This window comes from Amphiura filiformis, chromosome 3 (assembly GCF_039555335.1).
Source record: "Amphiura filiformis chromosome 3, Afil_fr2py, whole genome shotgun sequence".
Lineage (NCBI taxonomy): Eukaryota > Metazoa > Echinodermata > Ophiuroidea > Amphilepidida > Amphiuridae > Amphiura > Amphiura filiformis.
Window position 1 is genome coordinate 57,571,314 of NC_092630.1, and position 14,432 is coordinate 57,585,745.

Genomic DNA, 14,432 nt, shown 5'->3' on the forward strand with positions numbered 1-14,432 from the left:
CAAATTTTTGGGTGTAATTATCGATGAAAATCTCACATGGAAAAACCATATCAACGGAATCTCAAAAACAATTTCACGGAATATAGGTATGATAAACAAGTTGAAAATTGAAACTCAATAAAACATTCTCGAAACAAATATAAAACACAACTGATCTCTTTTTATAACTAGTTCTTGGAGCCCCGTTGTTGTTCTTGTGTCATAGACTTAATATACTCTGTTTGTTTGTTGTTGTATTAATTTAGTTCTGATAAGGGGTTGGTCAATTCTGGCCATCCGTCACTATGTAATGCACCCGACGATTTGTAAGAACACGATTAATATGCGAACAGTGATGTCTGTATAGATTTTACCATTATCTTCTGATTGTCTTTGAACAAATCGAATCCCAACATGAATTACACAAGTACAAACGGAGCCGTCATAAGCCTCGGGCAATGCAAGACGGTCTGATGTCATTGTTCTCTTACGTCCTATTGTCTATCTGCCCAAATGCAGCTCATGCTTTATGCATGATTATGCTGCGTAATGAAATTGATATGACAAGATATATGCAAAGTCATAGCCTTAATTTGGGCGTACCCATGCAACGTAAAGCGGAACAATATATTCTAAATGTCTAATTGTAAATTATATATAGGCCACTTTTCAATTTGTAATGATATATATATTTGAACTTTGCATGACTTCACATACTAGTGCATTTTCAATTCGGTACTTTCATCTATATTCAATTGAGTGATGCAATTAGATAATACTTCAATTCAATTTCATCACGTTATAGCATTCGTCTATAGATTTGTAATCAGTCATGACATAATAAGGTTTGAATTTTTTATGTCACTTTTAAATTTATCTCCCATATTAAAGTCTTCATATAGGTGTTCATTCAATGTATCTGTTAAATGGATACACTTTCTGTAGATTTTCTAATCAAGGTACAACATATCATAAGCAGTAAGGTCTAAATTCACACCATGTTTAACATCCATTGAATCTCATTCTAATAAACTACTTTCTCTCATACAACATGAATAAGTTTAAGGAGTTCATTCAATCCATCTACTCTGTATATTTTCTAATCAGACATGGCAAGACACAAGCCCGATGACAAGTTCTGTATTAATCCCAGTTTTAAACTTTTCGTTGAATTAAACCTCCTAAAAGCTCCTAAACTCCTAAGACTTGCCCATAAAGCAAGTAGATGCTAATTCAATTCTTCAGATGAATTACTAGTCAGCTTTAATTAGATAAGGATTGAACTTTGAATCAACTGGATTTTTACAATTGTATTGAATTTATAGCAAAACGCCCTTTACTGAGTAAGTATTCTAGGCTTGAAGGTACAACGCCTACTTCAACTCATCCAACTATGTAACCAAACTTGTCACGACCGTTTCAATCAACCACAATGGCTCTGTATTCATCTTACGTTTACTTTTAAAATTAAAACATGTAAACATTTCATCACAACATTTATTTTAATATTGCCACTTTAATATTAAAAAGTTTGCTTAGCTTAGATAAACGAGAAACAAAGTCTCATGACAGAAATTTGTTTACGCATCTAGCAGCTGCAGCAAGCAAGAGACAAAAAACAAACTTGTATCTTGCGGAAAGCACTTCATGTTTTATTCTTCAAAATTAAGTGGTGATCGTAACATATAGAGTCTCCCATGTCTACCCATATCTCTGTATAATTTACTACTGCTCGCTTTTCCCTATTATTAAAAAGGAACCCTAAAAACCGGAACGGCAACCTTTTATTTAGGTTTTTAAGTTTCATGTAATTTGATATGATAATTATGATATGATATAGAATAGTATTCATTCGTTGAAAGTACGCATTCGTGTTATCCTGGTAATAAGAACTCGATATTATATCAAATTGTTTTGAAGATATTATCGTATTGTTAATTCCGTATGAATGCTGAAATATATAAACATTGTTATTGGTTTCAAATAAAAGATACACAGTTTAAAAGTTTGTTTATCTTTGCCTTTTCAACAGCAAAAGATAGTAAGAAGGAAGCAAAAAACCCAAAAAAACCAATATAATTTACATCGACATTACTACAATTATGGTTGAAAAAGAAATAGTTAGTATTCTATATTTATCCAATATCAATAACTATTTTGCATATTCTAACAGAACTAGTTAAATCAATTCTCCTTGTTATCCGTCAAACTGCTCTTGGTTCGTTACTTTCAACTTCCTCGCCCGATGTAATACGTATAAATGTGAAAATAAACTATTGATTTGCTGTTACGTATAAGAAATATGTTTGAATACTTCCTCTTAAAACATGATGCTGAATTCTGCATTAAAGGAACACTACTTTTTATATGAAAGGACGGTTCAGTTATACGTGTTTGGTGAATATATTGATTTCGTTTAGGATATTTCAGTTTGAGTACATATAAGCTCATATAACGATTGATGAAACATCATAGTTTATTGTAGCGTGACCATTTTCTTCGTTTCCAAGCGTAATTTTAGATCGTTTCATTAAATGTAACATCAGACATAATTATTCGACTTTGTTAAATGAATCTATATGAATCCCTATTTAAAGTTCTTTGTCAAGACCAAAGGAAACACTTACGTTTTTCTGCTGACAGTTTCGCCAGAAACCTTCTGGCTTTCTCAAAGCGATTGGTGTTGTTAATTGATCTATCTGCTTGGAGCGGGACTCCCGGCCGGATGTTTTACCGAAAGTACTCCTGTCTCCAACGTTGGTCTTGAGCAGAGGATCGAAGATGTAGCTTAGAAAGAATGTCCTCTCTGCTCAAGACCAACGTTGGAGACAGGAGTACTTCCGGTAAAACAATAACGTCAGGCTCCAAGCAGATTGATCAATTAACAACACCAATCGCTTTGAGAAAGCCAGAAGGTTTCTGGCGAAACTATCAGCAGAAAAACGTAAGTTTTTCCTTTGGCCTTTGGTCTTGACAAAGAACTTTAAATAGCTGCCCAGCAAACACAAAACGTTTTCGACATCATTCGCAAAAGGTTATAAAAGGTTGTCAGAAAACGTTTAAATGTCGGGTTATATAAAGGGTACATTAATGGTATAAAACGTTTTCATAACATTAAATTACATTTGTTGGTCATTTACTGCACAGCAAACACAAATGTTTTACAGAAAACATTTAAATGTCGGGTTATATAAAGGGTATAAAAACGTTTTAATAACATTCCAAAAACATTTTTGAAAACTTGGTACAAATCAGTCTAAACAGAATGTTATTTTGGGGTTGAAAAAATATTTTGCAAAAAAATGTTTGCCCAAAATATTTACATTAACCTTTATATAACCCGACATTTAAATGTTATTAAAACGTTTTGTAAAAAACATTTTAAGAACATTTCTGTGTTTGCTGGGTGCAAATATTTTAACATAATGTTATTTAAGTGTTGACAAAATATTTGGCCAAAATGTTTGCAAAAATAGTTTACAATGTCATTTCAAAAACATTTTAAAAATATTGTTGTAGTGTGTTTTCATACGATTTAAAACGATTTCGTGACCTTTATATAACCCGACATTTTAATGTTATTAAAACGTTTTTACCTAAACCAAAACCCAAAAGATAACTTATTTAAAATGTTTTAAAAACGTTTTTGTGTTTGCTGGGTGTTTAATCAACAGACCTGATGAACCTCTTCAGTCATAATCTACGAATGTTACATTTTGAGCAGAACTTTTATCATTTTTGGTAAACACAATTTAGCAAAATCAGTAACGAGGTATGATTGATTACTGCCACAAGATATGGTCCATTTACTTGGATAAAATGCTTAATTACCGGCACAATACAATATAAATACAGCCCTAGGTACTCAAGATTGCATATTATGTATGTTCTAACTAGCATTAATGTAATACGGTATTTGGTATTTGAAGTTAATTGTATATTACAAGAAAAGACTCCTTTAATGTGGAATTACAATGCCTGGGTAATAATGTCAGTCAACTAATGCACAAAATGTTGCGAGTTTTACATCAGCCCATGTGGGTATCATTATGTAGGAACAAACAGCACCAATACCATGGGGTGTAGTACCCCAGAGGACAGAATTGCTAATGTTTATTATCATGTCATAATTCTATTGGGTGCGACAACGTCTTATCTAAAATTATCTACTAATACACCAAAGTAAGTCTGTCCCAAGCAGTGCTTTCTAGAGCGGGAAAAGAATGCATTGAATTACAAACAATACATTTACTTATTTATAAGTATCCATGATAGGTATCACGCTCGAGTTCGAGTAAACTACATTATGTATTCCAAAAGTAGGCACCATGGAATATTACGTTAGTCTTTTATACATGAATTTATATCTCGCTACACTGCATTATCTATTTCATTATACGGTATGCAATTATGATTATGGTACTACAAATTAATAGTTGGTGACACGTTACGTGACAAGCCTTTTGAAGATTCTATTCAAGGGATATTTGTACAAAACACCAGTAAAGTGTTAATTCAATTTCCCACTTATGCAAAGAGAGAAGCAACGTGATTCATCTCTATAGATTGTTGTGAGTACTACAACAATCTTTTTAAAATACATGGCATTCGTGGAAGGCGTGCACAAATAGTGGTCAGAAGCTATGATGTTCTTACCTCAGAAGAAATACTGAGACCATTGGCGCCAATCCGGCTTGAAATGTTGGTGTGTGTGTGTGTGGGGGGGGGCAGGCGGCCAAAATTGTTTAAAGGTGGCTGAAAAGAATACAAAATGGGTCATTTTGCCAAAAAGTGGGAGGACACGTCCCCTCTGCCCCCGGGATTGACACCCAGGACTGAGACTCTCATCACTTATATTAAAGCTGAACAAACGTTGGGTTCAATTTATTTAATAATTAGTATGCTTATATCATTGATCATACAGCATGACATTTGAATTGTTAAGTTAACTGGTTGATGACAGAGGATACCTTAAAACATCCACTGATTGAATAACCCAGGTAAAAATAAATCAAACAAGCTACATCTAAAACCTTCAGTCATTAGCAACCGGTTACTAGTATTTGAGCAATGAAATATAAAGTCACAAGAAACTATCCAATAAATCACCTTGACACACAACTAAAAATGCTACACTACTTTAAGTTAGTGTCACTTTGGCTTAACATACTAAAAAGAAATAACACAATTCTACCTCATATGTTGAAATAGCAATATGAAAGAATATAAGACAGCTTCAAGGTTTGTGACAGTTTATTGTAAATAGACGTGTGCATTTGATGTCAAGTAGGTTTCCCAGATGCAGTTGCCCTAGTCATAAATGTCATTTTCAAATGTGGCATTCAACGAAGCATGAGAACGACTCACTTCAGCCGTTATAAGTACACTGGCTTTGTTAATTATAAGCAGATGCGGAATTTCACTATTACAGCAGACTAATTCAAACATATCTGCCTCCAAAATATGTTAACTTGTTGATACTGTAAAGTAGATAAGGTTCTTTTTCAGATCCAGTTATTCCGGTACTTACTCAGATATATTTCAATTCCTATCCGGAATCTTGATCACTCTGTTGTGGTGTTTCTAGATGTTTGATGAAACCGGCAACACTGTTTGGTCTTGATGACGTTTCCAAACTTCCTGGTTGCCGTTTATTGATGAGTTGATCGTAGATATTGTCCAGTTTGTAAGCCCCCTCGTCTTTGTTCATGGCGTTATGCCCCCTACTCATCAATAAACGGCAACCAGGAAGTTTAGAAACGTCATCAAGACCAGTGGCGTAGCTGGGATTTTTTCCAGGGGGGGGGGGCAAGCCTGTATGAGGCGGGGCCCAAATCCACAAACAAAAATGGGGTAGGTGCGGGTGGTGCGACGCACCCCATCGAAAAGAAAGTGTACATCCAAAGAAAAGTACACTTTCAAATATATCAAAGAAAAATAAAAAACAAAGGAAATAAGTTTAAATTTTGCAATACAGTGGCCCAAGAGAGAAAATGGTAAACTGGGTTATTACTTTTTCAAAGAAATTGCGCGCTCCACGAGAAAAATTTGTTTTTTTTATTACTGATTTGGTCTTAATAGAAATGAATTTTGGCCATAATTCTTGCTAATTTCCTGGTTAAAGTGCGCTAAAAATGTCCAATTTCAGACAATTTTACCCCAAAATAAAGGTAAATTTTGCAATGTTACCATCCCAGCTAACACAAAACGTTTTCGACATCATTCGCAAAAGGTTATAAAAGGTTGTCAGAAAACGTTTAAATGTCGGGTTATATAAAGGGTATATTTAGAGTATAAAACGTTTTCATAACCTTAAAAACATTTTTTGATAATCTACTGCTCAGCAAACAAAAATGTTTTACAGAAAACGTTTAAATGTCGGTTATATAAAGGGTATAAAACGTTTTAATAACATTCCAAAAACATTCTTGAAAACTTGATACAAAATATTCTAAACAGAATGTTATTTTGGGGTTGAAAAAAATTTTTGCGAAAAATGTTTGCCGAAAATAGCTTCAATAATGTTTTAAAAACGTTTTCATGACCTTTATATATAAAAAAAAAAAAAAAGTAAAGGTAAAGGAGTCGATCCTGTATAAACAGTGATCGGAGTGCCCATCTCTCTTTCATTGGCGATTGGGCCAGACTCCTCCATGTAATGTTGCTACAGGGGATCGCTACACCTCCTCTACAGCGAGTCTGTTACCTTCCCAGCATTTAAGAATGCCGGTACCCATTTAAACACCTGGGTGGAGAGGAGTAATCGAGATAAAGTGCCTTACTCATGGGCACAACACGATGGCGTCGCCGGGGCTCGAACCCGCAACCTTTCGATTATGAGTCAGTGCCCGTTCCGCTAGGCCACCGTGCTCCCATAATGACACAACATTTGGCAAAAATGTTTGCAAAAATAGTTTACAATAACATTTTTTGAAAACATTTAAAAATATTGCTGTAGTGTGTTTTCATACAAAACGTTTTAAAACGTTATCATGACCTTTATATAACCCGACATTTTAATATTATTAAAAAGTTTTTACCTAAACCAAAAGCCAAAATGTAACTTATTTAAAACGTTTTTAAAACGTTTTTGTGTTTGCTGGGATATTTCGGTCCAAACATGGTGTTTTGGGGAACATACCTTAGGCTATTTTAGGGGCCTGGACCCGTACCCATCTGGTCTAATGCAATCCGGTCCTAAGTTTGAAATAGCTCAATGGTAAATGACTCGGCCAATTGTGTGTCGATACTGAAAATTTTTGGTTGGGGCATGCAATACAAGAAACATGTCGGACACAGCCTTTTTCGACTTTTCTTTTTGGGTTGGCCATTTTATTGTTTTATTTGTTTTAGTCAATATACTGCTCCTATAGGTGCTTTTGTGCAATTAGCATTTCAAAAGATTTCTATTTCTTTGTATATTGTCGAGTATATTGATAATAATCGTATGACACTACATATCGTAGGCCTATGGATTCCCTCTTTCCCTTCTCTCCCTCATCTTTTTCCTCTTTCTCCCTCCTTTCTCTTTTTTCCCTGCACTAGGAGGGCGGGGGCCCAAATAGACAATTTGTGCCAGGCTTATTGACAATAATCGCATGGTATTGCATATCGTATGGATTCCCCATCTCTTTTCCTCTCCTCTCCCTCTCTCTCCCTCTCTTTTTCCCCTCTTCTTTCTCTCTCCCCTTCTCTTTTTTCCTCTCTCTCTCTCCTTTTTCCTCTTTTTCCTTCCGCTAGGCGGCCGGGGCCCAAATATACAATTTTTGCCAGCGGGGCAATTGCCCCCCTGCCCCCGGCAGCTACGCCACTGATCAAGACCAAACAGTATTGCCGTTTCATCAAGCATCTAGAAACATCACAACAGAGTGATTAAGATTCCTGATAGGAATTGACATATTTCTGAGCAAGTACCAGAAAAACTGGATCTGAATTGAACTATGAACGATCTTGATGAATCTGTTTCAATTGTTGATACTCTATTTTTGTATTTTTTGTACTTTAGGAGTAGACTGATTCTATATTACATGACTCCTATGTGAAAAGGTAATATCTGCTATGTTCTTGTTTACTGATTCGCTACTTGCACGGTTCCGCCATTATGCACTATGTGCGGGGAGAGCCTCGAACTGGCAGCATACATGAAAGGAAGAATTATGTAACCTTACACAGAACGTTATGACTAGTTCAATTCCCATTCATGTATGCTGCCAGTTCGAGGCTCTCCCCGCACATAGTGCATAATGGCGGAACCGTGCAAGTAGCGAATACCGTGTAGTTGTACACTTGTACTCTCGGGAGGGCAGATTTTTAGTTGTAGTTGCTTTTTTGTTTAATATGACATGTAGGAGAGCGGTAATACAATATGAAAATGTTATGTCTCGAGTAAAATGAATTTGAGACGAGACGAATTAATTTAGGTAAAATTAATTGAAATATTTCAGAATTACTTGAAATATTACATAGTTCTAAGGTAACTCTTACTTAAATATTATGAGGTTCTATATATACTTACATATATAAACGTTATGTAATTTTGTCTGTGTGTATTCGGATTGGAGAATACTTGAATATGAAAAAAGAATACTGGGCAATATCCATTTGTATTGACTCCATATAACATGCCTGTATGTATTGTGTTACACAATCTACAGAAACTGCTACTCGGCGACTTTTTATTTATTGTATACTTACGAAACTCAAAACCACTTTTACTGATAGATTGAAGCTGGCGTGAATGAGTATCATTCACCCACTCAAAATATCACTCGCAAAAAATAGCAAATAGTATTCACTGCTAGCGTTTTTAGCATTGTGTAAAGTTGTGTGTTTTCCTAACATAGAAACTGAATTGGTTTTTTGTTAGCCAAATCCTATAAAATATTACTCACGAATCTGATATTTCGCCATCTTGGCTGATGGCTTGATCACAGATGTTCTGATCCACTGCTTCTCCTTGAAACGTGCTTGCTGACCACACATCCCCTTTACACGAAAGTGTATAATTGATTTTAGCAGTGGGTCATATACATTACCTAGAAAGTATGTCCCTTCGTCACGGTTGAGTGAATTCTTGCATTTCTTTCTGATTTGGATTTCCTCACTGATTCTCCTTGTGAATGAATTCCGAGTCTCTATCAAGATCTCTATCAAGACATTTGGCCCCTCCCAACCAATGAGATGATTTTCCTGCGCTATGTGGCCAGTTATGGATGACTTACACTGTTCTGTACTATAGTGGATCGTTTTCTGCTGGCTCTAGTGACATCTTTAGTTGCCAACTTTTCGGCGTCTTTCTGTTGCTCCTTCTTCCTTACCCGAACATGCCAAACGGCCTACAAAGTCTTCACCATGTATAATTTATTTCACCCTTTACACTGGATGTCTGTCATACACTACTTCGCTTTTCTGATCAATGTTCTTTTGGTTGTTGGAATGGACAAGGATACTTTTGAGAACGTTTATTGGTTTCATGGACGTTGTAAAACCTTGCATACGGAAGATATATGGTATAACAACCATGCCTTTTATGGTAGTCTCGTTTGTCTTCTACGGAGGCTTTGTTATTGTTTTGTCTTTCATCTGTTGTTTCATCTTGTTTACTGCCATTTGGAGTATTCGCAATCCACCAATGACTTCCTGATTCTTTATTCCTGTCTTTCTTGTCCTCTTCCACTTTAACAATCTGGTCTTTTCTGTCCCTAAATGTCCTGATTACACCCAGGTTTTTGAGCAAAGGTTGTTGTGACTTAAATTTTAAATATTGATTTTCTAGTTTGACCGAACCATCTTGTTTACGAATGAGCAAAGTGTCCAGAAATGTTATTTGACCCTCCTTCTCTTCGTTGGTAAATGTGTCCCAGATTGAGCATGTAGAATTGCGGTGGTCAGTTAGCTTCTTTGTACTGTCTTTATTGATTATTTCCAGAGTGTCATATCTCCTCCATAACTTAGGCTTTCAATCCAGTGGCGCAGTTATTGCTGCTTCTTGCTTCAACCACTCCACGAACAGGTTTGCTACAATTGGACTGCCCATTGCGGCACCCATACGACCCACGGAAGCTAAAGTGTAGTCAATACAAATGGGAGAAGTTGTATGATGTCATCTGGAGTGAGATTTGTTCTTGAGTTGAATGTAGTGTCTTTTTCCAGCCTGCCTTTGATGATACCGAGTGACTTGTCAATGGACGTGTTCGTCATGGGAGTTAAAGACATTTTTCCTCTATGAGTACACATGTCATCTCTACAGTCGGTTGCTTAGAATTTACAACATGGTACTCCGTGTTGCCAACTAAGTGAAACAGAATTTCCGCGAGAGCTTAGAGGTTTGATATCCTAAAGACCCAGTATAATTCTATCAGCCCAGTACTATCCAGATCATGTATATGACCCACTGCTAAAATCAATACCACCTCCGCGTAACTGGGATGTGTCACCAGCATCCAAGTGTCGTTGGAGAAGCAGTAGACCAGATCATCTGTGATCAAGCCAACATAAAAACTAACTGAATGTTGTGTTGTTTCTGTAGTATTTCTAATAGATGAGTAGCTTGTTACTACAATTTCACATTATTATGACACAGAAGTTTGGACAATCGAAATTTTATTTTGGTACTTTCAATTTATCTGTCCATTTAAAAATATAAGAGGAAAAGAAAACAAAAGAAGAACGAAAAGAATGAGAATGAAATAATTATTGTTTATTATTTCTACAACTGTGTTTCAAAAGAATAACTCATTGGACATTTCTAAATAAATCGAAAATGAGCTGGGAAGCGAAACCAGAGGACCGATCGTTGTTTAATCTAAAGTTTAATTTTCTACTTCGAAAAAGAGATAACCAGCAACAACTACATGCTGACACCACTTATTGCCTGTAGTGCAGCATGCACTGGCAATCATGATAATGGTATAAAAGTATAAGGTAGTCAGGATGAAGTAGATGCTCTTGACATCCATTTATAAAGTATAAAAAGTCACGATGCCGGTATCCTCAGGCTGTAGCTTAATGCAACATGTTTAGGGACAGATAATCTTACACATCGTACAAACTAAACTCGTTTAGTGGAAGTCATTCGAGTAATATGCATAGCCTTATGTTCTAACCAGTCGCGTCGGTGAAACATTGGACCTGGTAAGTTTGCACCTGCGTTAACGCGGATTATGTACATTTGTGTGGTGTGCTTGGCAAATTAATGGATGACAGACTTTTCCCAAAACTAATAAGTTCATTAAACGCAAACTTAAAGTCACTATGTAAATATGACTTCATAATCTTTTCCCACCTTCAAATTTACCCCCCAGAGTAATATATTACTAACGAATTTTTTAAAGAAAATAACCTAATTCACTTAAAATGTATAGTATTGGTGAGAACCTCCTCGACAATTACTCGAAATAACGATGATCAAAAGGCTTGGTTTAGCTCTTTAGCGCAACAGAGGGAAGTCCAGGGGAGTTGCTCACCACACCTTCTTGTTGTAAGTCCAGGGTTAATAAACACATCGTGAACCAAACATAGATTACGCAAGTGAAGCCGTCATAAGCCTAGAGGGTAATGTAAGATCCACCCAATTGTCTATCAGCCCAAGAGCAACGATCGTGCTTTCTTTAATATGCATGATTATGGTCCGTAATGAAATTGATATGTCAAGATATATGTCTATATGCAATGTCATAGTCTCAACCCGAGCGTGCTCATGCAACGTAAAGCGTAACAATATATTTTACATTACGTCTAATTGTAAATTAAATAGACTACTTTCCAATTTCAAGTAACGAGGTGTGGTTGATTACTGCCACAAGATATGCTACCCAAAGGGGTAAAAAGTCATATTTTATTTTAAGTATTTGGTCAATAGTTACAAAAATAAGTCCAATATAGTCAAGACAAGCAAAATACGCAAAAGCCAAATTTTCATTTTTCTCTATTGTGTTAAAATAAATTGAGGCAACGATTAGTTTTCTTCAACAACTGTTGTTTTTACTTCTGTGTTTATATTTAGATTTCTTGACTAATTTCTTTACAAAAGTGCATACTTTTATATATCTTGAATGAATATTTAAAAAAAGTTTTGATTAATTCGGTTCTGAGAATACACACTCTCCTTAGCATAACATAACATAACATAACATAACATATACACTGCAATCACACCTCTCAAAAAACAAGTGATTGATTCACGTATGGTTCACACTTTTTTACATTGTCAGTGCAATATGATTATAATGAAACGAGCTGGTACAGCTGTATGTGAGGCATTAAAGGCCAATGATATACTGAATGATCTCTGAATCAAGTCCTTAACTATTGACCCACATTCGAAGCTTAAGGAGGAGAAGCATGTTTAAGTGAATAAGTACGTTGTTTTCAGTTCATACATAAAAGTTGGCAATTCAAATCCTCAATCACGGATGACTTCCTACTTTAATGTTAGTTATATCCGGCGTGCGCTTTTTCGTTTGAAACTCGGTGTGTTTGTCAAATGTTTTGGACTCTAAGTATATACCACAGAAGGCAACGCTAATAGTTTGTTGCAAACGTTTTGCGATTTTTTGAACAAATGTAAATGAAGCTCCTTATTTTTACTTCAATAAATTGAATACCGTAAAACCCCGTCTACAAGCATATATAGTGGGGTTTTTTTTATAAAAGCTTAATTAATTCGAAGCAAGCGTTAATATACCAATACAATTGATCGGTCTTAAAATAATACTTGTTTGTATATGCTTGGATCTGTAATTTATTTGCTCAAACTCCATAATGGCGACTGGATTAATGTAGCTTTCATCAGAAGCACACTATAATATAGTGTATATATAATATAGTGTATAATATATAGTGTATAATATAGTCTATATATAATATAGTCTATATGCTTGTAGACGGGGTTTTACGGTATGCTACTGCTACTGCTACTGATAATGACGGCGACGACAACTGTGAAGATAATGATGATTGATGATTGATGATGATGTTGATGTTGATGATGACATAACATCTACAGACACCACTAAGTGTAGAATGTACAGGGTGTTGTAACCTGTGTAATGGTATAACAGTACAATGACGTTTATTTGTTACAATAACGATCGATATCTTCAATCAATATAGTGAGCTTCTGTGCGAAATATGATGTAAAACCAAGCCCGTACTGGTAATTACCCACTTTGGCCAATTTCACTCCCAGTTGGCCAAGCTTACCCAAATGATAAACACCAGCGGATAAACTAACTGATAGAAAAATGTTAGGTAATACGGTATTGTTATTATGGATGACAGCTCTATCAACAGGGGGATCAGGGGCAGATACTCTTACACATCGTACAAACTATTCGTTTGAGCGAAAGTCATTCGAGCAAAATTCATAGCCTTTATGTTCTAACCCGCGCAGGTGAATCATTTGACTTCAATTAGTTGATAACTTTACAACTGTGTTAAAGAGGATTATCTACTTTTGTGTGTTATACATTACAAACGAATTGATAAAGACATGTGAGCAATGTTGCACAACATTCTTTAGATATTCCTTTAATGATTAAAGTAAGCCGAATAATGTTTCAATATTAGTACCTTTAGTCTGCATAAGGCATCGCTACTGGCAAATTCAATATCAACTATAACATTAATAATGGTTTATGCTGTCCATAAATAGTAGGCTATATGTACATAAAAAAGGAAAAATGTACGCTCTGTCGTGTCTGTTTTTATTTCAGTTGGCACAACGTTTTAGTTTTTATTTTAAATGAATGTTTTAAATAAACCCATTTTAAACGCTTCAAATACTGCCCTAACAATGCTAGAAAGGTACGTATAATGGATTATGCCTTTGTTGGTTGTGTTAACACTGCGTGGTAATTCCAATTTGCTGGTATTCATAACTGCTAGGTACTTCTAAGGCCCCAAGCTATAGACATAGGTTCAGTATCAATGTATGTTACACAAATATTGACTACGTGCCCAAGATGTTACAGTAGCTGGCGTCATGTAAGAAGGAAAGGAAATAGCTGTAACTTGTTTAAAAAATGAAAAGAACTAGAATAAAAAATAGTAAAAAGAAAAGCAAAAAACTATAAAAAAACAAAACAAACAAACAAACAAACAAACAAAACAAAAATACAGAAGATGTAAAGCTTTCATATTGTAGATTTAATAAATGGTATTGAAAGAACCTAGCCTACATGCTGCACACTAATGGGATTGTTTCTTGTTTGTAAGGGGAAGGATGAGTGTCTTGTTGGGTGTGTACGTCAATGGGTGGATGTGTGCTGCAACACAGACCATAATTTCACCCAAGTACAATAATTATACGTTAAATACACGTTAATCGGAAAAGTGTTAACATAATTATACATGGGGCAGCTCTTGCTTGTTCAACCTTCTTGTAGAACTTGAAGAGGAAATATATATGTGTACTGTTCCATTTCACCAGGCAATGGTCGATGAAATTCACA